This window comes from Talpa occidentalis, unplaced genomic scaffold (genome assembly GCF_014898055.3).
Source record: "Talpa occidentalis isolate TD23 unplaced genomic scaffold, MPIMG_talOcc4v2.1 talOcc4.11, whole genome shotgun sequence".
NCBI classification, from domain to species: Eukaryota; Metazoa; Chordata; class Mammalia; order Eulipotyphla; family Talpidae; genus Talpa; species Talpa occidentalis.
Window position 1 is genome coordinate 33161384 of NW_023601104.1, and position 21888 is coordinate 33183271.

At 48.5% G+C, this 21888-nt stretch overlaps 1 protein-coding gene across 1 annotated transcript in view; it reads right to left on the reverse strand.

Annotated features, from left to right (window-relative positions):
* The window catches only part of ITGA11 (integrin subunit alpha 11), a 113430-nt gene that overhangs the window by 59358 nt on the left and 32184 nt on the right, over positions 1-21888 (reverse strand). The gene's annotated exons all lie outside the window — the stretch shown is intronic.

Here is a 21888-nt window from a genome sequence, read left to right on the forward strand (position 1 = left end):
CTTCTTGGGAAAGGAACTTGGTGGGTGTGTTGAGGGGAAGGTGAGGTCAGGCCATGGGAGGGAATCCATCAAGTGGTAATGGCCATATGCAGACCACACACTCAGAGCTTTGTCTCCCTTCAGTATACAGTCACAGGACCTGTGCCCACTCCAGGCCATCGCCAAACTGTCAACATACGGTGATGAGGACCACAAGGTCCTGCAACAAATGGGATGAAGGTGGTCCCTGGAAGAGGGGGCAGTTCAGACATCACCGAGGCGGAGATGCTTGAGCTGAGTCTTGATAAATATGAGTTTGTTTAATATGGTGAGGGTGGTAGCCCCAGTCATTCAGGCAGAGAAATGATGGTTTTGGAGCCATAGTCTTGGCCACCTGTCACTACCGGCATGGGGCCTCATTCCTCACCTTATACGACAGTCTTTCAGATGATGACCTGCCATGAGGCATGATTCTTAGTACTCATGGCTGTCCCCTCCCCTGAGTCACTAGGCATTTGCTCAGGATGGGTAAGGCAACCAGTGGGGCTAAAGAGAGCTCAGGGCAGCCATCCAGCTATGCCGTTGTGATCTCGTTTGGAAGAGGGTCTTGGCAGCTGTAATTAAGGACCTCAAGATGAGACCATCCTGGTTATCTAGGTGGGGTCAAAATCCAATGACAAGTGTCCTTGTCAGAGACACAAAGGAGAGAGAGGAGAAGGCCATGTGAAGACCCAGTCAGAGCTAGGGGCAATGCTGCCACAAGCCAAAGATGGCTGGGGCCAATGGAAGCTGGAAGAGGCAAGGGAGGGTCCTCCCAGATCCTTTAGCAGGATCACAGCCCTGCTAAGCCTGGATTTTGGACACCTGGTCTCTAGGGCTATGAGAGGATACATTTCTGCCATCCACTTTGTGGTGGTTAGTTAAGCAGCCACAGGAGATGAAGACGCCTCACATGAACACATATTTCTAGAGTGAGTGTCACTCCTTCCTGAACTGGCCAAACCCCAGCAGTGCTGGGATGAAAAGCTCATGGTCCTGGGGGCATGGGCTGGGGACTCAGCTCCTTTGTGGCTGGGGAGAATGTCACCTCAGCCTGCATGGTCCTGGGGCCCTCTCCTTAGAGCTCTCCTCTACATTTCATCTCTGGCCCACCAGAGGGGAGCAACATTGTGGGGCTGAGTGGCACAGAGAAGTACTCAGAACACCAGTGCTGATGGAAGTGAAACCTTGACAGTGGGCAGCATGTTCTTTCAGTGCCTGCCTGCCCTCTCTGTCAGCATTGGCAAGATCTGGAATCTTCTAGGCCAGGAGGGTAAACCTAGCTCTCGGCCTCCTGTGTGTGTCCCTCCCAGGGACAGCTGTGCAGTAGTGGGAGGGCAGCACAGCTCATACAAATCTAGGGTCTCCCAGACCTGGAGGGACAGAGAATGGATGGTGTGGAGTTTGGGGCCCAGGGACAGGTGGGACACTGGAAGCAAGGACACTTTTCGGAATCCTGCTCTGCCAGGAGCTCTCCTTCTACCCAACCCCCGCAGCACTGCCTCTTCTTCACTTTGTCTGAAGAAGAAACAATTGCTCACTTTTGGACTTAAGATGGTCGAGAGGGGGACTGATCTAGGGGCCCAAGCTACACAGACTCCAGTGGCTTCTTGTGGTGAAATTCCCCTGTCCCTGCCCCTGCTCACTTCTACGTTCTGGAAAGAACGTGAGGTCTGAAGTGGGAGTTTACAGAGTTCTGTTTGAAATTAAGAGTCTATGAAATAAGAGTTGAATTTCACCCCTGGGGACCAGATAATGACAGATTCTAAATATATACACTTATTAAGCATGCCTATTTTTGACCGACAGAAATTAATTGGACTCATAAAATCTGTTTGTCTAGACGACGTGAGTTTTGGCTGCTTAATTCTGCTGGTGATTGTGTGGTCAAGGCTGTTCCTTTCTTTGCAGTCCCCTCAACCCCCAATCCAAGAGAGAGAGAGAGAGGCAAGTCATAAGTGAGGTCTGGGCTCCAAGCCTGCTTTTCCAGCTACTTTGGTTTTCAAGGTCAACCTGATTTGTGACCAAGTCTTCCAGAAGGATAGCCTCTCCAGGACACCACTGCCTGACTGTCAGTGCTTTCTGGAAAGAGAGCCTTTGAGGACTACCTTAGTGGGTGCCTCTAGGAGAATCAGGCCCCAGAAGCTTCTAGTTTAGAAAAACCATGGCCATCATCTAGAATAGCAATTTTCATTGTCTTCTAGAACACACTTCACAACCTTACAAGGTTGATCCTCAAAACTCTTCCCATTTTACATTGTGGAACTCGGAGACCTAACAACTGACTTGGTGGGGCGAGATCTTTGGGGAAGATCCAAGTGCTGGTTGTCCCCTTGGTTCTGTCATCAGCTTGCCTTGTGACCTCGAGTTCATGGAACTTTCCAGACTTTCTTGGCCGGGGTGAGTTCCTGCCCTGCTACCTTCCTAGGTCACTGTGAGAAGTCAAAGGGGGTCAAAGACATCTGAAACAGAAGGTGCTGTATCTAGGTAAGCATATACAGACCGTATCTTTCTAGAAGTTGTGTGTCCTGGTGAAGACCAGCAGGCGACAATCTGGCAGTAAATCCACCAAGTCCTCTTGATGCAAGACCAAGCTTTGCTCTTTTCAAAGAACCAGGGGTGCCCACTATGACACCTGATTTCTCTGGGGCTCCTAGGCACTTTGTGAGGTAGCATGGGGACTCTGCTGTCGCCTTAGTACAGACGCAGAAACTGAGGCCCCAAGTGGGGAACCGACCCTCCTCTGTCTGTGGCAGAGCCGGGACTAGTTCAACCAGGGCAGCTTTCTCTGTGTTGTCCCAAATACTTCTTTGTTGTGAAGGGAGTGCCTGGGTCAACCCTCTGCCTTTCTGAAGTGTCGGCATTATGTGCGCCGTCAGGCTTGAGGTTTTGAGGATATGATTCAGTCTCACTGCCGAAATGCGGGGAAAATGTTTGCGTCACCATCCAGACCAGCCAAATTGCTCTTGGGGTCTGGCAGCCCTGTCACCCCCCTGCAGCCTCAGCCTTATATAGCCATCTGAACCTCGGGGCCTTCTGTGCCTCGTGGAGGCCGGACACCCTATACTCTGTGGTGTGGGCACCAGACAGCACAGCAAACCCCAAAGGTTGTGGTGAGCAGGGGCCCTTTCCACGGGCCATGACTCAGTGGCTGTGGGCTCCAGCATTCTTCAGGGGGGTGGGGTGGGCACGGGATGGGCTGCTGTGCATGGAGAATTGGTGGCCACAGCCCTGTAGGACCCTCTACCCACCACCCTCTGGGCTAGGCCAGGCTTGGGAGGAGGCTCACTGTGGAGATGGCACCGAGGAAGGCAAGTCTTGGCCCCTGGGTGCCGAGCTCCTTGACTCCCAGAAGGATGTAGGCTTAGAGAAGGGAACCCTGGCCCCCTCCCTCACACCCTTTCCAACAAGGCCCTACAGGGACTAGTCCTGACTCAGCTCCATCCTTCAAGGCAGTTTCAGTCTCTGAAATTTTTAAGTTGCATACTCCCATTAGAAAAAAGGTAATGTGTGGAGATTCCTCAACCTACTAAAGATAGAGCTCCCATATGATCCAGCAATTCCACTCCTAGGTATTTACCCAAAGGACACAGAAACATCCATTCCAAAGAGCACCTGCACCCCTATGTTTATAGCAGCACTATTTACAATAGCTAAGCTTTGGAAATAACCCAAATGCCCAAAAATAGATGACTGGATCAAGAAGATGTGGTACATATACACCATGGAATATTACTCAGCATTCAAAAAAGATAAACACATGCAATTTGCAGCAACATGGATGGAGCTGGAAGGGATCATGCTCAGCGAAATAAGCCCAAAAGAAAAAGAAAAATACTGGATGGTCTCACTCATAGCAGGAATCTATGAGTGAACTTATTATTAGAACTTATTATCAGAACTTCAGCTCTTGATGCTTCTCTAAGCCCTCCCCCTCTCGATACATAATCTTCATCAATTCAAGCCCTTCACTGTCACGAGGTGGTGGCCAGGCCTTGTGCGTACACATTTATGGCATCCAGAGAAAGGGACCGCTTTGGTTCCTGAATTCCAAGAAGAAATCTTGAGATTCACTCTGATTGATGATGGGATGACTGAATCAGCGCAGTCAGGATAAAACTGGCCTGTGGATTGTAATCAAAATCAACAAACAACTGTGAACCAGAGACACACTATGGTGGTGCGGGGGAGCGAGGAAAGGTGGGATTGGGGTCAAAATAAGGGGGTTGCAATTGTATGGGGAACATAAAAAGAAAATTAAAAAAAAAAGAAAAAAGGTAACATGTACCTCCAATATGTGTGAGTTTACATGTAAATTATACTGGTGTAGCATTGTCAATCTGTATATTAAATATCAGTAACCTTGTTTCTTCAGATAAAATATAAATTGAAAGAGGACTCAAATCATCCTACTCTGTGGTCCAGTATCCTGTCTGCACAGCTCCTGTGGTATGTAGAGCCGGTGTTGGAGACTGTCCCTTTGAGGCCCAGGCTCACATTGATTACTCTAGACTTTCCACAGCCAACCAGCCAGTGGTTCAGCATCCTAATTTCCTGAGGGCTGAGATGTCTTTGCTTTCCTGCTGTACCAGCATGTGATGGCCTGGAAGGCACTTGGAAAAAAGGTGCCCACACTACCCAGCCGTCTGACAGTCTCCAGCTGTGGAGCTTTTGGCTTTGCTTCAGGCCTAAGAGAAACCCCCACATTCAGTGACCAGAAAAAGGATTGTTGAGAACTGGAGCACTTTTTGCATGTAGAGGCTCAATAAAGTGACCCTGCTTTCACTTAACGTCATTGTTGCTTGTGTACCTGGTTTTTATTTTCTCTCTCAGCAGCCCCCATTTCTGTTTAGGGATCCAGTGGACTTGACATATCTCTTGTTCTAGGGACCAAACACAATCCACAGGCCAGTTTTATCCTGACTGAGCTGATTCAGTCATCCCATCATCAATCAGAGTGAACCTCAAGATTTCTTCTTGGAATTCAGGAACCAAAGCGGTCCCTTTCTCTGGATGCCATAAATGTGTATGCACAAGCCCTGGCCACCACCTCATGACAGTGAAGGGCTTGAACTGATGAAGATTATGTATTGAGAGGGGGAGGGCTTAGAGAAGCATCAAGAGCTGAAGTTCTGATAATATTATGACCCTCTGGATTAAACTATACCTGACGCCTGAACTGCTACTGGACTTTTCAGATGTATAAACAATAACTATTTTATACTATAAAACTTGTTTGAGTTTTCAGGTACTTATACTGAAAACATTATAACTAGAGTACGTAAAGCAAAAAAAAGTACACAGTTAAAACATTATCCTTAGAAATTCCATATATTACCATGCTATAAGAGGAACATGGCATCTGAGACCAATGAGAGAGGAGCAGATTCATCTCCTCCAGCTCATGCTCCATCTGGGGGAATATATTTACTGTGTGAGTGGTGGGTGGACTCGCAGACACCATGTACTTCATTTCCCTCTGGTTGTTTAGCTAAATGCGTAATACTGTTCCCTGGCCCAGGCTTGTGGGAACAGAAATCCTTTTGTTCTAAGTGCATCCCATTTACAACAGCCACTTGGATGGCAAACCCTACGCTCCAGATGTTTCTGGTTACCTGGTAACTGGCCTCACAGATGGTCAGTGCTGGGAGGGCGCCTGGAGGTTCCTTGGGCCAGCCTTGTCATGTACCAGTGAGCACTGGACGCCCAGAGCAGGGAGGCGCTGTGTCTGCTGTCTGAGAGCAGATCACTGGTGCTCCAGACTCCCAAGCCATGGAGGCAGAAAGCCTGAAGGCAGGGCCGGGGTTCAGCTTGGTCTTCTACTGACTGTACAGAGAAGGAAGTGAGAGCAGCTAGCTCCTCAGTAGATGGGGCAAATGAAGGCCAGGGGCATGAAAGGTCATTGGCTGCTTGGGGAAGGAAGGAGGAAACTTGAAACTCTTGGACTGCCCTGGGGGAGGTCCTGAGACCAGGGGCCAGTGCAGACTGCCTTGGAAAGGGAAGACGTGGGTTTAATCCCCTTCCAGGCCAGCCACTTTGCCCCTTTCTTTAAAACCTGGACCTCGCATCTTAGGAAATCCACTGATCACTGATCATTCTTTTTATTTTAGTTTTGGTACACTTTAATTGCATTTGATCTTGGTCAACAGGACAGCTGGAAGGACAGTTACTAAGGCTCCGAAGGTAGACATGACAAACCTGCAGAGAGCACTGGCCAGTTTCAGAGCTGGGACTCCAAGTCCAGTACTCTTTCCACTATTGGGAAGGGCTTGGAAGTTCAGAAAGCCCACTTCTGGGGGCAGGGCATCTCCTAGCAGGGGGAGGGGGGAAAGAGCTGCCCTCCCCAAGCCAGCTGGCCTGCTTCCACAGGCCTCTTGGCCCCTCCTCTGTCCTCCTTTGCCCTTCCTCACCTGGTGCTCTCCCCAGCACCCCTCCTCCCCCCAAGCCCACTTAAGCCCTTTGTTCCATTTCCCTCGCTCTTGGATTTATTTTTATTTCCAGAAATCAGATAGGGGCATCAGGGAGGGAGTTCCACTTGAGAAGCAGACAACTCAAGGGAACAAAGGAGAGACTATTCCTTTAGTGAGGCTTTCTCTCTCCCTCTCCATGGAAAATGTAATCTCCTCCAGCCAGCGCGAGTTTGGTGCCTAATGTGTTCAAGATGGGGCTGGGGAAATGCTGAGCACAGCAAACCTGAGTGTTGGGGCTGGGGGCCCTGGGGCTGCTCTGGTTGGGGGGCAAGTGTGGAGGGAAAGCCTCCTGGGGACCTGCGGCAGTGGAAACGCAGCACCTGCTGGTTTTCCTGGGCTGGTTGGAGGGGCTTGTGATTCACATGCCAGGCAAGCCTGGACTCCTGGGAAAAATGAGGACTCTCTCCCCACCCCCGAGTTCATTAAGCCCTCATCAGAGATGGCAATCCTTTGTGTGTGTTTTGGACTAACATGTACCATGATGGTTAATTTTATGTGTCAACTTGACTAGGCCATGGGTGTCCAGACATTTGGACAAACATTATTCTGGGTCTATCTAAGATGGTGTTTTTAGATGAGATTAATATTTAAATCAATAGATTGAGTAAAAAAGATTGTCTTCTGCAATGTGGGTGGGCCTCATCCAATCAGTTGAAGGCTCTATAGATAAAAAGCTTGAGTATCTCCTAAATAACAGCAATCCTTCCTAACTGACTGCTTGGCGTTAGCTTTTTCCCCCTCTGGACTCAAGTTGAAACATCAGTTCTTCCTAAGACTCCAGCCTGTGGGCCTTCAGACTGGAACTGCCCTACTGACTCTTCTGAGACTTCAGCTTGCTGACTCACCCTGCAGATCTGGGAACCTGCCAGCCTGCATAACCATGTAAACCAGCTCCTTACAATAAATCTCTTTGTGTATGTGTGTGTGTGCACGCGTGAAGGTGCGTGTGTTTACATATGTGGGTGTGTGTGTATATATATATGAGTATATGTATATATACACACACTCACATAATATATGTACACTCATATATACATACATACACATACATACATACATGTATATTTCACTCTGTTTCTTTGGATAACCCTAATACAATAACTAATAAAATACAATAAGGGCTTTAAATACATTATTCCACAAAATGGTCCAACCACTACGGAAAGCTGTGTGGAGGACCCTCAAACTACTAAAAATGGAGCTACCATATGAGCCAGCAATTCCATTCCTAGGAATCTTCCCAAAGATCATAAAAATATATAGCACTATTTATAATAGCTAAGCTATGGAAACAACCTAAATGCCCAGAAACAGATGACCGGATCAAGAAGATGTGGTATATATACACAATGGAATACTACTTAACAATCAAAAAAGATAAACTCATGCCATTCGCAGCAACACAGATTGAGTTGGAAGGGATTATGCCGAGTGAAATAAGCCAGAAGGAAAGAGAAAAATATTGGATGGTTTCACTTATAGAAGGAACATAGGGAAACCGAACATAGGATCAGGAAAAAAAAAGACAAATTTAGCAGGCAAACTATAAATCAGAGACGTTCAGCTGAGCAGGAGGAGGGAGAGGGATCAAAACAGGGGAGGGAAGGACACAGAAGACTGTGGTGATTGTTTATGGGTATCTTGGTGGTGGTGATTTTATGGGGATAAAACCTGAGAGGAGAAAGAACAATGATATAAAAATTATATAAAAAATTTTAAAAATTGTATGGGGACTATAAGCAAGATGAAAACACATACATTGTGCAAAAATGAAAAATGATGCAAACATATATAAAATTAAAAAAATAATAATAAATAAAGAAAAAGAAACAGAAAAAAAATATTATTCCATGTTGCTGATGGAACATACCCTCTTTCACCCATTGAATCATAAGCATTCATTGAGCTTCTACTAACGTACTGGGTACTGGGGGCACAGTGTTGGACCACACACTGGCCTGCCTTCAGGAGGCCTCCAGCTTAGTCAGGAGCCAGGCAGGCCTACAGGCCATCACTGCACAGCAGTGGCTCTCAAAGTGGTGTCTAGCCTGGAGGCATCAACCTCCCTTGGGAGCTGGTTAGAAAAACATCTTGGGCCCTCACCCCAGGCCAATAACATCAGAAATTGGAAGTGGGCTCAGCATCTGTGTTTTAGTAAGTCCTCCAGGGGATGCTGGTGAATGCTGAAGTTTGTGAAGCTCTGCCTGTGTGAGCAATGCTTAAGTGGGGGACGCTGAGGTGTGGTGGTCAGTGCCTGTCACTGGAGTCAAAACCCCAAAGCCAGCCTGGAAAAATCTACCCTGTTGGAATGGCTTCCCGGGCTTGTATTATCTGACTGCTGTGCTCTGTCTGTCCCATTTTTATCAGGGCTGCTAAGAACGTAACACAGGCTACCATTTATGACTCTGCTCCAACGTCTTCCCCCACAAGGGCTTTCCTGACACCTGTCACTTGCTGCCTCACATCCTGCCTAGTCTTCCCCATCACTTTCTCAGCACTCTTTGATGCTGTCTTCTTTACAGACCTTTTATTGTCCTTACCTCCAAGTAGAATTTGAGTGGCAAGGGAGGTAGGACCTTGAGGTCAGGTTTGCAGCCTAGTCACCTCAGCACCCAGAACAGTGCCTGGCACAAAGCAGGTCCCCCAAACATCGTTGCTGAATGAATTAGGCAGTCACCTGATTTAGCGGGATGAGTATCATCGACAGCCTGCATTTGGCATCTACGGTCCTGCTTGTCTTCCAGTACCTGTTAGCCCTACTGGGGTAATAAAACAGACTCCAGCAGAGTAACCAGCAGATTCCACACCATGGTAGCCTGAAACAAGGTGAGGCCTGGCCTCAGAGTCCTCATCTACCATACGGGACCTAATGTACCTGAGTTGTTTACCTACAGTTTCAATGGATGGGCCCCAGACCTTGCTGGTCAGCAGAATCACTGGGGAGTTACAAATGTAGGTTCCTGGGCCTTACCTCCAGAAGGTTCTAATTTAGCGAGTTGGGGCCGGGGCCCAGAAATCTATTTTTAGAAGCTCTCAGATGTGTAGGCAGGACTGGAGGCCCGTGTGTGAATGATCTGCTGAGGAAGCAGTCATGAGCCCTCTGGACAAGTCAAAAGGCACACGTGCCCCAGGAATTTCCTCTGCATCTGGGGCTAGGACCCAGCAATCTCCCTGACTGTCTATGGACAGTCTAGGTTTGGGTTAGAAAACAATTTGTTTTGTTCCTTTTGATCACATGAAAACACCTAAGAAATATCTACTATAGTGCAAAAAAGTACAAACTTATTTTAAAGCACTTATTTTGAAAGTGTTGTTTAGATTGTAAAGTAACACATGCTTATTGTATCGTGACGTCCTATAGAACTGTGCAGAGGAAAACAGGCAAGACCCCCCTCCTCTTCTCAATTCTGTCCTTCAGACAACTTCCATGAGCAGCTAGAAGTGCAGATGATCTTCTGGATATTTATGCAGGAAATCAGAAAACAGAATCAGTCTACCCATGTGGTTCTGTAGTACACCCTTTCCACTAAATTACTTTATACCAAGACCCCCTTCCATGTCAGTGTTTATCAATGTTACACCTGGACCTGGTCACTGGGGCCCTTTTCTGGCTGTGCCCTTCCTATTGAGGGAGGAGTCCTAGGGGTCAAGGGGACAGGCCACTTGGAGTCCATATACCCTTACTGTGGGTACCGGAGTTGCCATCATCTGTGCCCAAACAGTCCAGGACAGCTCTTTCCAGGACCTGTCTTTCTAATAGTGGCTCTTCTCACTGATTGGGCTGGCCAAGGAGTGGATCTTTGCTGGGGGTGTGGCCAGAGCTTGGCTGGAGTGTCCACATGTGTGAGACCTCTCAGTTGCCAGGAGGGACCTGTAGGTGGGAAGAAAAAATGGTGGGCCGTGGGCCAGAGTCCCCATTTGCTTTCTTTAAAAAAAAAAAGATTTATATTTATTTATGTACACAAGAACTAGGGTACAGGTGAGAGATGCAGGGGGTGAGAGGATTCACCAGAGACAGAGTGGGGAACAGAACAGGCAGATTGACCAAAATACTCTGCTGAGGGGAGCAGTGGGAGAGACAGGAGAGGTCTGCTGCACCAGTGGGTCACCTCCCTGGCCAGGGATTGAACTCGTGCTACAGTGGCTGCAGATAGCTTCACTGTGCTTTGTCTCAACCACTTGGGCCACCAGGGAGGCCCCACATTTGCTTTCTTAACCCAAGCGCCTAGATGTTAGGGGTGGACCTGGTATAGCTGGATATTATAACTCTGTCTCATTCTTGACAGGCTGTGCAGTGTTATATTTTCATTTTAGCCATTCTCTTCTTGATGGATATTTAAATAGTCTCAGCATCTTCCTATTAAGAGATGTTCAGGTGTTTTAAAAAATTTTCCTCTGTACCAGTCTTTTAGCAGCCCCAACACATCAACACGCCCCCTCGAATAAGTAGCAGCGCGAGCAGTGGGTAGAAAGGCCTAGCATGTGTCTGCGCAGGCTGGCCGCTAGTAGCCAGCCCCTGTCATCCTGGGCACAGAGCCTGCTGACAAGCATCATCACAGCTGTTGATTTCACAAGCTTGGCTCTCTGCTTTGTTCCTGGAAACTTTTGGGTCCACCTCAGCTTACATCCAAACAGCATTTTTCCTAAGCTTCAGAAGTGCTTACAACACAAGAAGGAAGAGCGAGGGAAGGTGACCGCAAAGGACATTCTCAATTCTTTTGGAGGGAAAATAAGAACCTTATCCTCTGACTGTGAAGACTAAAAGTGACCAGCCTGTATTGGTTAGCTCAATGCCCCTTCCCTTCTCACACCCAATGCCAGCCTCATGGGGTCACTTGTCCTTTTCTCATCATACCTGGCACTCTCCTTCTTGCCTCTATAAGTGCAGCCCTCTGAAACAAACTCTTGAGGACCTATTCCATCTACCCTCAGTGTCTCTTCCTCCAGGAAGCCTTCCCTGATCTCACAGCTGAAGGTGCATGGTCTCAATTCCCATGATGCTTTGTTTGTACTTGTCTGTTTTTTCCTCTCCTTTTGAAAATTTGCTTCTAGATAGGGGAGAGAGGGGCACCCATCTTTGACCCCTCCTCTACCCCTCAATGCTGGTAAAAGTACCTTGTAGATCTCTTATAACATTATATGACCTAAAATAATAAAATTATTTTAGAAAACAGCAATGTTACATTTTTCAGTCTTTGCTTATGTAACAAAGATTGTCAAGATGATTCTGTATTTTCTGAAGTCTTGTCTCTTTATAAATAAAGAGTTTATATATGTTAAAAAAAAAGGACCTTGAAGGCAGTTAAGACTCAATAATTAGTGAATGAATAAACAAATGGACAGATGGAAAAGGCTGCTCATTTTGTAAAGATAAAATGAGTCTTCACTCTGCTTTTTGGGGTGTCTGAGAGCAGAGTTGGGCTGAACTCTGCTGGGTCCCATCTGCATTTTGACCACCAACCTTGGGGTACCATTGGCTTGGCCCTCCCCAGGAGCATGGCTTGTGGTCTGGTCTCCCCAGAAAGGATAAGCACACAGTGTAACTATGCCCCCTTTTCTTTTCAAAAGGCCTGACTTGTTTTTCTAAGTCATGCTGGGAATTTTGTCTTGTTTTGTTTTGCCCCTAGTTTTATAACAACCCTTTTCTCTGAAAATGAAATATAAACACAGCAATAGTTTGGGAAGATGTTTCTCAGTGGAATGTGTAGTTTTAATTTCTGGGTATGTGCCAAGCTGACAGCTCCTCAGAGCTCACTTGGTATCAAGGAAGGGGCCTTAGAACTCCTGCTCTACCCATGGGCAGGCGGGTTTCCTCCAGTCCACCTTGGATGGCCACACTTTATATGTGACCAGCACACAGCCAACAGCTCCTGTCACTGCGCCAGAGGCCAGGGGAGTGGGGTTGGGGGAGAAGGGGAGGAACCAACGGATAAGAAGAACTTTTCCCATTTGACAGCAGAGGAAAGCAAGGCCCATATTCTTCAGGAAGAGACCAATGCACATCTCACCAGCTATTCCCAGGGTCCAGAGCTCTTGCTTCGTGGACTTAAGTGATATGGAAAAGTTGGAGAAGGACCAGAGGTGAAAGGACAGATCTTTCTCCGTCTTGGACCTGTTGTCATGCTTATGGTTAGCTCTGATCTAACGCCCAGATGAGATAAGTGACCTGGGGTGAGTACTTGACCTCACCGGCCTCAGTTTCCTTATTTGGGTAAAAGGAGAGGCTCAGATAAGTTCAGCTCAGGAAATAGTTACTGAGCACCTCCAGTGTGCCAAGCACAGTGGCCTTAAAGAAGAGTGAAGCATGACCCACAACCTCAGTTTGTGGGGGCCAAGAAATCTATACCTGAAGAGTTCAGGATGGAGGGTGATGTTATGACAGAGGAAGGACACGCCCTCGGCCCCGTGGGGAGCCTTCCCTGAGCAGGGACTCCTGGAAGAAGACTTGCGGGGTGGACAGATATGGTCCGGGTGAGGAATGGGCTAAGGCCATGGAGAGGGATGACTCCTCTCTCTGTCCTGATGGTGCTTGTGTGTGTGACTCTAACACAGCTTTCATGCTGAAGGCTGGACCTGGGATGGAACCAGAGGGACAGACCAGTCTCTGCCTTGTGGGGTATGTGAGGGTCAGCTTCACCCCAGGTTCACACCTTCCACCCACTCCCATCTTCTTGCCCTGCCTCCCTGACATTCCAGATCCTCTGCAGAGAACTCAACCCTAGTGGCCCTAGTGGAGACAGATGGTTATGCCCCCAGGGATTGACAGGCATCTCATTGTCCACTGGGTCAGGCTACCTGACCTGCTTTTAGGGTCTCTACATCCTTGCCTTTGGTCACCTGGTTGGGTTTAGGCATCAAGGGTCACTCTCAGTGTAAGCTTGGAAAGTACCGTGAGCACTCACAGACCCCTTCAAAAGGACTAGGTCTATGGTTCTAGAACCTGAAGTTGTTAAAAAATATACCTCCAGAGATTCTGATTTTGTAACTCTGGGATTGGGATCAGGAATTTTTTTTTAAAAAAACTTTCACAGGTGATTCTGTTCTGTTTAGCTTTGGGAACCCCTGGATTATCAGGTGATTACCAACCTTTAAAACCAAGGAAAACAGATTACAGGGAATTTGGGCAAGATGCCTAATCAAGAAATAAACACAACTCTGCATTCTTCTACTTTCAAAGCACTTTAGATGAACAAGAATGCATGCTTGGATGAGTGTTTGGGGGTGTTTATTATGTGTGAGGGGTTGTGCTGGGTGCTTCCTCTGACATCAGATTAATTCTCACAACAACCCTGGGAGAGACAGCAGTCCCTCTTTGAAACTGAGGGACCCGCCACCCAGAGAAGCTGGTGACCCACCCAAGTCACCTAGATGACTAAGGGGCCTCACTGCCCCCGTGCTCTCACCATGTCTGGGGGAGGACGGGGAGAGGAAAGGAGGTGCATAGGAGCTGGCCCTGCGTCCTACCGGGAGGCCCTGAGTTGCATCAGGGAATCATTGACCATGCAGAATCCTTTGAAGCTCTTTCCGTCTGGTTCAAGGCTCTGATGGATTTCCCTCCTCGCCCTTCTGGATGGTGAGTAATGGCTCTTCTTACAGCATTATTCTTATTTTGAGAAGCCATAAAGAAACAAAGAGGCTATGTAGACTGTCATTACAGTTTTGGAAATGTCCTCATGCTCGGGTTACAAAATCATTGGTTTAGTGGTTGGGAAGAGGCAGAGGGGAGGGGGTAGGGAGGACCTCCTGCCGCAGGGCCAGCCACCTGGGGGTGGGCCGGGCCACCGTCTGCCACCCACCTGCCAGCCCCAGGAAACTCCAACCTCTCCCATATGAGTCACTGTCCCCAGGCCCTTTATAAGAACATCCAGTTTTGAGCTCCTCTGAGATATAAGTTGGTTCCCACCATTCTCTCCTTCTCTTGAGGGTCTGTACCAAGCACGGGAGATCCAAAGACAAAGGAAAGGCAAGCCCTACCCTGGGGGCGCCCAGCGCTCCCCCTCTCTTAGCTCTGTATTCCGCATCTTCTCCCCCACACCTCCCCCTTCCCCATTTTAGTTTCCATTTATCTTAATTGGCTTTTTCTGCATCTCTCTCTCTCCATGTCTCTCTGCATTACTGACTCAGGCTGACTCATCACAGCTAAACCAGGAAGAAATGATTCACAAAGTAGAGTGGGGAGGATCTAGGAATTCTACGGAAAATGACAGAAACCTTGCCCAGATGGTCTCATAACGAGCATCGCCATGGTCCGTGTGTTGCTGCTGTGCAGAAGAGAAGAGATATTTAAAAGGTCTGGAATCCCGGGGAGCTGTTGATTGTTCGTGAAGGTGTGAGGGACAGTTGGAAGGGGGTATTCTACACAGGCCTGGAGAAAATAGGGTTAGGTGAAGTAGCGACTGGTCACAATTCAGATGAGTGGGAAAAAGCAAGTCGAGGGCATTGATTTGTTTTTCTAATTGCACCTAACCTGGAAACATATTTGTTCACTTTGTGGTTTTCCATGAAGAGTTCTAGTCTTCACATTTTATAGCCTGAGTGGAAGCACATGCAGCCCTGGGTGAGTGACATCTCTGGGAAGCTGGCCGGATGGAGGAGGCACCTCCTCCTGCTGTCTTCACTCCCTCCTCTGCTGCCCATTATGGCAGTTGCACATAAAATACCTCAAAGCGGTTAAAAACTGTGTCTTGAAGAGTCAAACCTATGACATTGTAGAAAGTCATTCTCAAGAGGAAGTGGATTTCAGCAATAGTTTATTGCCCACTTCACATGAGGATCGCCCCTTCCCTGTCCTGTGGTAGGCCTAGGAAGGATCTTGGGGTCACAGAACCAGCGGTGGTGGCTGCAGAGAAGGGAGAGAGGCGGAAGAGCCCGCCGGCTGCTGCAGGAGGTGGGGGCAGGGGAGAAGATGCTGAATTGGCAAATCCCTCTGGCTTCCTTGAACTGCCCAAATTAAATTTATTTATTTATTTTCTTGGGGGTTAGTAACCAGGAGACTTTCCTTTCAGTGTTTCCACTGCTGAGATGGTGCGTCTTTCCCCCAAAGCTTGGCCTCTTGCCTCTCTGAGCTCAGCGCTAAGAACATTCTCTAGTCCCCAGGACTGTCCTTAGCTCTGTCTCTGGTTGAATCATTTGTGTGTGTCAGAGGTGCCTGGTCCCTTAGTGACATGTTCTTTATGTTCTGGGGCTCTTCTGGGTTGGCTTGGCAGTAAAAAAAAAAGGTGGGGAGAGAGGATGAGGGCTCAAAAAAAATGAAGAGAAATCACCTGGAGATGCCAGGAGCTTGGGTGCCCTTTGCAGGCTGAACTAAAATGCATGCACCCCCAGAAATTCCCGCTGCAGGCTTTCCTGGCTGCTCCCCATGCTGCTTTGTGTTTTTGAGGGTCTGAAGGTGCCCCAGGTCCTGTCTGTGAGGATGACTGTCTGGATCCCACTCCCCCTGGCCTCTGTGGCTCACTTTTCTTGTGCCTGTGCTGCCTGCCAGGGTCTGCTGGGCGTCTTGGCCCGGGGCCCTGGGTCAGCGTTTCCCCACAAACACAGTTTTTCCTCCTCCTCCCCCTCTCGTGCAGGGGTTGGTTTCATCCCATCCTGGGCTTTGCTTTTGCAGAGATTTATTCTTTAACCAGAATGAGTCATGGTGCCGGATTTTATTTGTTCCAAGAGAAAATAGTAGAGGGCATTTATATGCTGTGGTGTTGGGAGCCTACCCTGGAGGCCGAGCCAGGAAAAGCGCTTAGGACGTTCCCCAGCGAGGTCTCTACAGCAGCCGTGGCTGAGGCTGCCGCAAGCCTGACAAGCGCAGCCGCCGAGGAGGAAGGCAGGACTGGGTAAGATCTGTCATCTTGCCCAAACAAGTCCCAGGGGTCCTTTTCCTCGAAACCTCTCCCTGACGCCACAGCCTTTCTTGGGGGATAGGCCAGTGTGGGGAGCTAACTTATCCAGTGTCTGCCTGTGGTAGACACTTCACACGGCCTCTGTTATTGCTTCCTCATGAGCGCCTTTGCACATCACATCACTAAGCCCGTTTTACAAATGAAGAAAGTGGGGGCTTCTACATGGATGTGACGGGTTCAGGTGCCCAAGGCTTGGGAAGTGGCTGGGCAGGGGAGGGGCCCAGGATGTGGGGTTCTGGTGTCCAGACTTCTCCTGCAGTAAGGAGTCAGTCAAGGTGCCTTCATTTTATCTGTTGAGGCAGAAGATCTGTTGTCACCAGCCTGAGGTGCAGGGAAGCCTCCAGGCCTGCATCTGTCAGAGTACAGTTCCCAGACCAGCAGAACTGGCACCACCAGGAAACTTGTTAGAATAACGAATAGTTGGGGCCCCCAGGCCTGCTGAGTCAGAAACCCTGGAGGTGGTGCCCCACAATGCCAGTCAACAAGCTTCCGGGGCATTCTGTTGCGTGTGAGGGGGGAGGCCTGCTCTCAAGTCGTACCCACAGATGCTTCGCCAAGGTCGCCATGTGCCCGTGTAAGGCCTTGCTCTGTGCACGTGAATGTCATGCATTCCCTTACACCTCAAGGGCTCTGGGCCTAGTAGAGGTTTGCCCAGTGCTGCAACCTCCACAGCTAGGTCCCTTCAGCAGCTTCGGGGAGCTTTAGCAGCTTCAGGCACCTGTGGCTGCTGCTGCTTCTCCACTGGCTGATCAGGCCTCATAGGGAGCACCCTTTCACCCTCCCCGCTATCTCACGATTCTCCCCTGCTCTGCCCTCTGGACATCACACCCCCTTCTGTTCTTACCTTTGATTGGTCTCTCTCCTCCCCATGCAACCCATAAGCACCCCAGGGTTTTGCCCCAGACCCCCTTCCTTCTCTCCGAACCCTCCCTTATGAATGTAGTTCTCCAATGCACTTGAGTCTCCACCTGATCTCCCTGATAGCCAGGGGTCCCTGTCCCCGCTGCAGTGGCCCTCTGCATCCGGATACCCCTCAGATACTTCAAACACATGCATCCAAAGCTTAGCTCACCCCTTCCTCCAGAGTCTGTGCCCTATTGCTGGATTTTGTTTTTCTGCTTTTTCACTATCTCCCAGTCCAGCAAGAAGTATCCTCAATCATCCTGTTTTGTCTCTGACCTCTTCTCCTTTTGTACTTGTCCAAGCTCACTCTACTCTAGCCACTCATTGTTTCAATATTCTAAGCTTCTTTATACCACAGGGCCCTTGCACTTGCTGTTACCTTTTCCTGGAATTCTCTTCTCAGGGGCCTATGATTGTCTCACTGTCTCCCTTTCCTTGGTGTCTCTGATCGCTGGCACCCTCGCATTGAGGACTTCCTGGACAGCCTGTACAGGGTAGCAGCTTGCACCCTCACCTACTACTCCTAAGCCCTCTTACCCTGCTTGATTTTCCTCCTTTGCATATATCACCATCTGGCAGGCAATGAAGAAACTAATATGTCTTACTATACTAGAAGAAAAGCTCCATCAAGGTAAGGACTTTGCAATTTTGCTCACCATTGAATTATTAGGACTTAGCACACGCTTTCAAGAATGAATGAATGAATGAAATGTTGACACTCATAAAGCAGGCCCCCTCATTAATCCCCACCACTAGGATCTACCACTCACCTAGACTTCTACAGCCTTCCATCAGACTCCCCCCTCCAAGTTTTCCTCTTTTAATTGCATTCTCCATATGGTAGCCAAATTGATCACCTACAAATGACAGCCCTACTGTAAATGTCTAAAAACCATTCTGCTCCCCTGGCTCCCCATTAACTCTCAGATACAATCCCTTCCCTCTGGTACTTTAGAGCCTCGTGGTATGCTCCCCACATTCCCAGTCATTGGCCTCATGGCTTTGCTGCTGCACTGTCTCCTCCAGCCACTCAAGACAGTGGCCTTCCTCAAAACCTGGCTTCTTCTTTTCACCTCTGTACTCTTACCCACATTGTTCCCTCCATCTGTTATACTCTCCTTAACCATGTCCATTCTGTGCATGGAAATCTCACCTATCTGGAAGCCCATCCCTTCACAACGCTCGCAGCCACCCAGTCCTGCTGAGTTAGGGGTCCACTCCCCTCTTGTGAACTCCCGTGATCCTTTGTGTGACCTTTCTTGGTATTTACCATTTGGGGAGCATATGCCTGCCCTTTCTTCCCAGGTGGCTCGGTGCTGTTCTTCTGGTGTGCTGTGCTGCTGGTGCTGGGCCTGGGGATGCCACAGCGTGGCTCTCACGGGGCCAGCAGTGTAGCTTGTGGGGAGGGACACCATGGAGAAGGAGTAAAGTTTCCCGACCAGCACTGGGGCTGTGGCTGCTTCTGTTCCGTGTCCCCTTGGGGCTAAGAAGATCTGGGCCCCAGATCTGGTTCAGGAGATTGCTAGCTATGTCATCTCAGAGTCCCGGTTGCCTGACCTATAAAATGGGAACAAGTTACCCACATTCCTGACACTGTACCTCAGGCACTTCACCATGGCCTTTGTTCTTCAAGCTCAGAGTCCCAAAGGGGTCTTTTGTGGAGCCCTTGGGTACTGTCAGGCTCCTCAGTGCCAAGACCTTGGAGGGCAGGAGGCAAAGACTTCCTGGTAGAGAGTTGAGCTCCTTTCTCTAGAGGGGAGAGCTTTGATGACAAATCAAAAACTTGTGGGGTCCAGCTCTGTTTTTTCTCAACACCAGGAGGCTTTCTGTTCCAGGGGAGCAAGGGCTCAGAGATGTCCTCACCAACCCTAATGGGAGCTTCTGGGGCAGCAAATGGTCTGAAAAACTAACTGACTTAATGATTTCAATGTATGTGCATTAGAGTCATGTGGGTTGAATTTCTCTGAAAATACATAAGCGCTTTAGAAAACAGGGGCAGAGAATACTCAGCCCAAGAGGAATTTGTTTTCTCTTTTCCTTTCTGTGTGTCTGTGAGTGCTGTTATTATTGCTAAAACCAAGGCGTGTGGAAAACTGTTCAAGATGTCTGAATCAGTGGGATAGTGTCAGCTTTGCCTGCACTGGGGTTACATTGATTTGGGGGCACAATGGGCAGAAGGTGAAGGGTTAATAAAACAAAGTAGCAGCTGTACCAGGTCATTCCCACACCCTCCAGCTGTTTACCAGGGTCTGGTGCCTTTAATGTTCAAGGAGGCTGGTAGCCTGGTAAATGGGGACCAGACCCAACCAGTGTGGGGACTGCTAGTGGGTCCTATACTAGGCAGCGTTGGGAGGGGATTTTTGGGCAGGGGCTGGGAAGTGATGTTTCCCATTGACATCCCAGTCCCCTAATGGAGACTGTGGTTCTTAGAAACCCCAGTGTTCCCGCTAGGGTCTTCTGGTGAGCTCTTTAAAACACAGATTCACTGACCCCACTGCAGGCCCATGAGATGCTGACCAAGGTGTGTCAGTTCTGTCTTAGAGGCTGGAATCCGGGTCCACACCCAGCAGGCATGCAGAGCCTGGGTTAGAGGGAGCCTCTCAACCAAATTGTCAGAGCTTAATATTAGTTTGCTTGCTGGCTGGCTGCAAGAAACTAAGCCCCCCAATTCTTGCTGTACTGATTACAAAATACATTCACCTTTGGGGCATTCTTTGATCTTGCCTAGCACCCTGAGACGGGCAAGTTCATTCTCATTTGATATATGAGCAGAGGTACAGGGGGGCTGGGAGAGCTTCTCCCGAGGTCTTCCTCCAAGCATAGTCTCTGGACTTGAAGGTTTTGCTCTTGTCCTTCTTTTGGAGCTGACTCAGATTGTACCACTGGAGTTGTGTGCAATAGCCAGTGTCCCCCAAATCACATTGGCATCAACCTCCCATTTTCAACATCCTAAGCATCCTATCTGCAGCTCCTGGAATGCTGTGTACAGGTCAGAAAAAAATGGAGGTCAGGGCAGGAAGCAGGGAAGGTAAGCAACTATGGAGCACATGCAGTGGGTCCCCAGAAGTAAGGATAGGAATTCCTAAAAGGCCCTGTGTGCTGCTCAGACTCAGCCCCCTTGTGCTCCAAGTCCTCTCTGTTTCTCTCAGCCCAGTTGTGGAGTAAACACGCTTAGGTCACGTGGCAGGGAGGTGTGACCCTGCCCGCCGGCAGCATCAGCGTTCTCCCTTGATGCCTCTGGCTGCACTCAGATCAGCAAAGGTGACCAGGAGTCAATTCTATGTGCCCCTCTGCTTATCTAAGCCCAGCATCAAAGACGTCATTCAAATACCCCTGCAGCGAGACCATAGGCGCAGGATTTCTCCACTCAGATTCTGGCTGCATTTCTGCTGTGAGCAAGACGCTGTGCGGGCTGCTCTCAGGTGCAAGGAGGTGGAGCTGGTGGTCAGAGTGGAGGTGGGCTGTGGGTCTAAGTCACCCCACACTAGGTAGGAAGTGATCTGCTCCATCAGAGAGAAGCCTGGAGGGGTGGGTAAGGTCATTTTAGGCTAGGAGAAGGATCTAGAGACACTTCTCAGATAAAGTGTCCTTATTAAGATGAACATAATACCAGGTCATTTTTGTCTTGTATTATTTTAATATTATTTCAAAGATATTAGTGTTGCTTCCTCAACTGGCCTGTGAGTTACTTAAGAGTGAGAGTTAATATTTTCAGAGTCTAGAAGAATTTATTAATAGATGCTTAATAAGCAAATACTGGTCAAAACAAATTTAGCTCAGAATGGTCAATTCCACTTAATATGTAATCCTTCAGATGATGTAAAGAATGTGCATTTTATGCCTGGGGTAACTGGGAGGGGTTCAAATCATTAATTCAGTCTTTCAAAGTCTGTTCTATTGAGCTTCTACTAAATGCCAGGGATTGTGCCCTTATTTTAGGAAGACAGACAATGAAACAGGAAATTACTATCCAGTTTGCTAAGTGTTATAAAAAGGGACCTGCGGAATCCGACAAGCAGAATTCTAGCCTAACGATGGAAAGAAATGGCCAGACATGTGATAGCTAAGTTGATAAATGAATATGAAAAAGGACATTCAATTCCGGCTATAAACAACATGAAAGCTAGACAAAATATAAAAAACAACTATTTTTAGGCACTGGACAGGAATCAATACAGAACTCAATACTTGAGAAAAGGGAAGCCCAGGAGCTAGCTCCACATTTGTCCCCAGCCCTCTCTGTGGGGACACTTTATTTTTTGAACACGAGAAAATAGTTCCCAAACAGAGAGGAGCAGTCTTTCTGGGTGGAGGAAACAATGATTGGAATTGGGTGGCAAAGACTAGGGTTTGGTGGGGACAATTAGAAAGAAGAGAGCCACAGTCCCCAAAACTCTGCGAAAAGTCAACCTTGGGTCCTTAGCTAACTCTTAAGCTGGGCCTGCGTAGTGTGAGACACTGAATACTGTCAGAGAACAGGACCGGGGCAGAGGTTATAGAGGTTGTTCAGTGCTTGGGTAATAGTAAGGTTTTTTCCCAGTCAGAATGGAGGTCAGTTATGTAGTACAGTTAAGACCCTGAAAAATCCTGGGAGAAAGGCATAACTA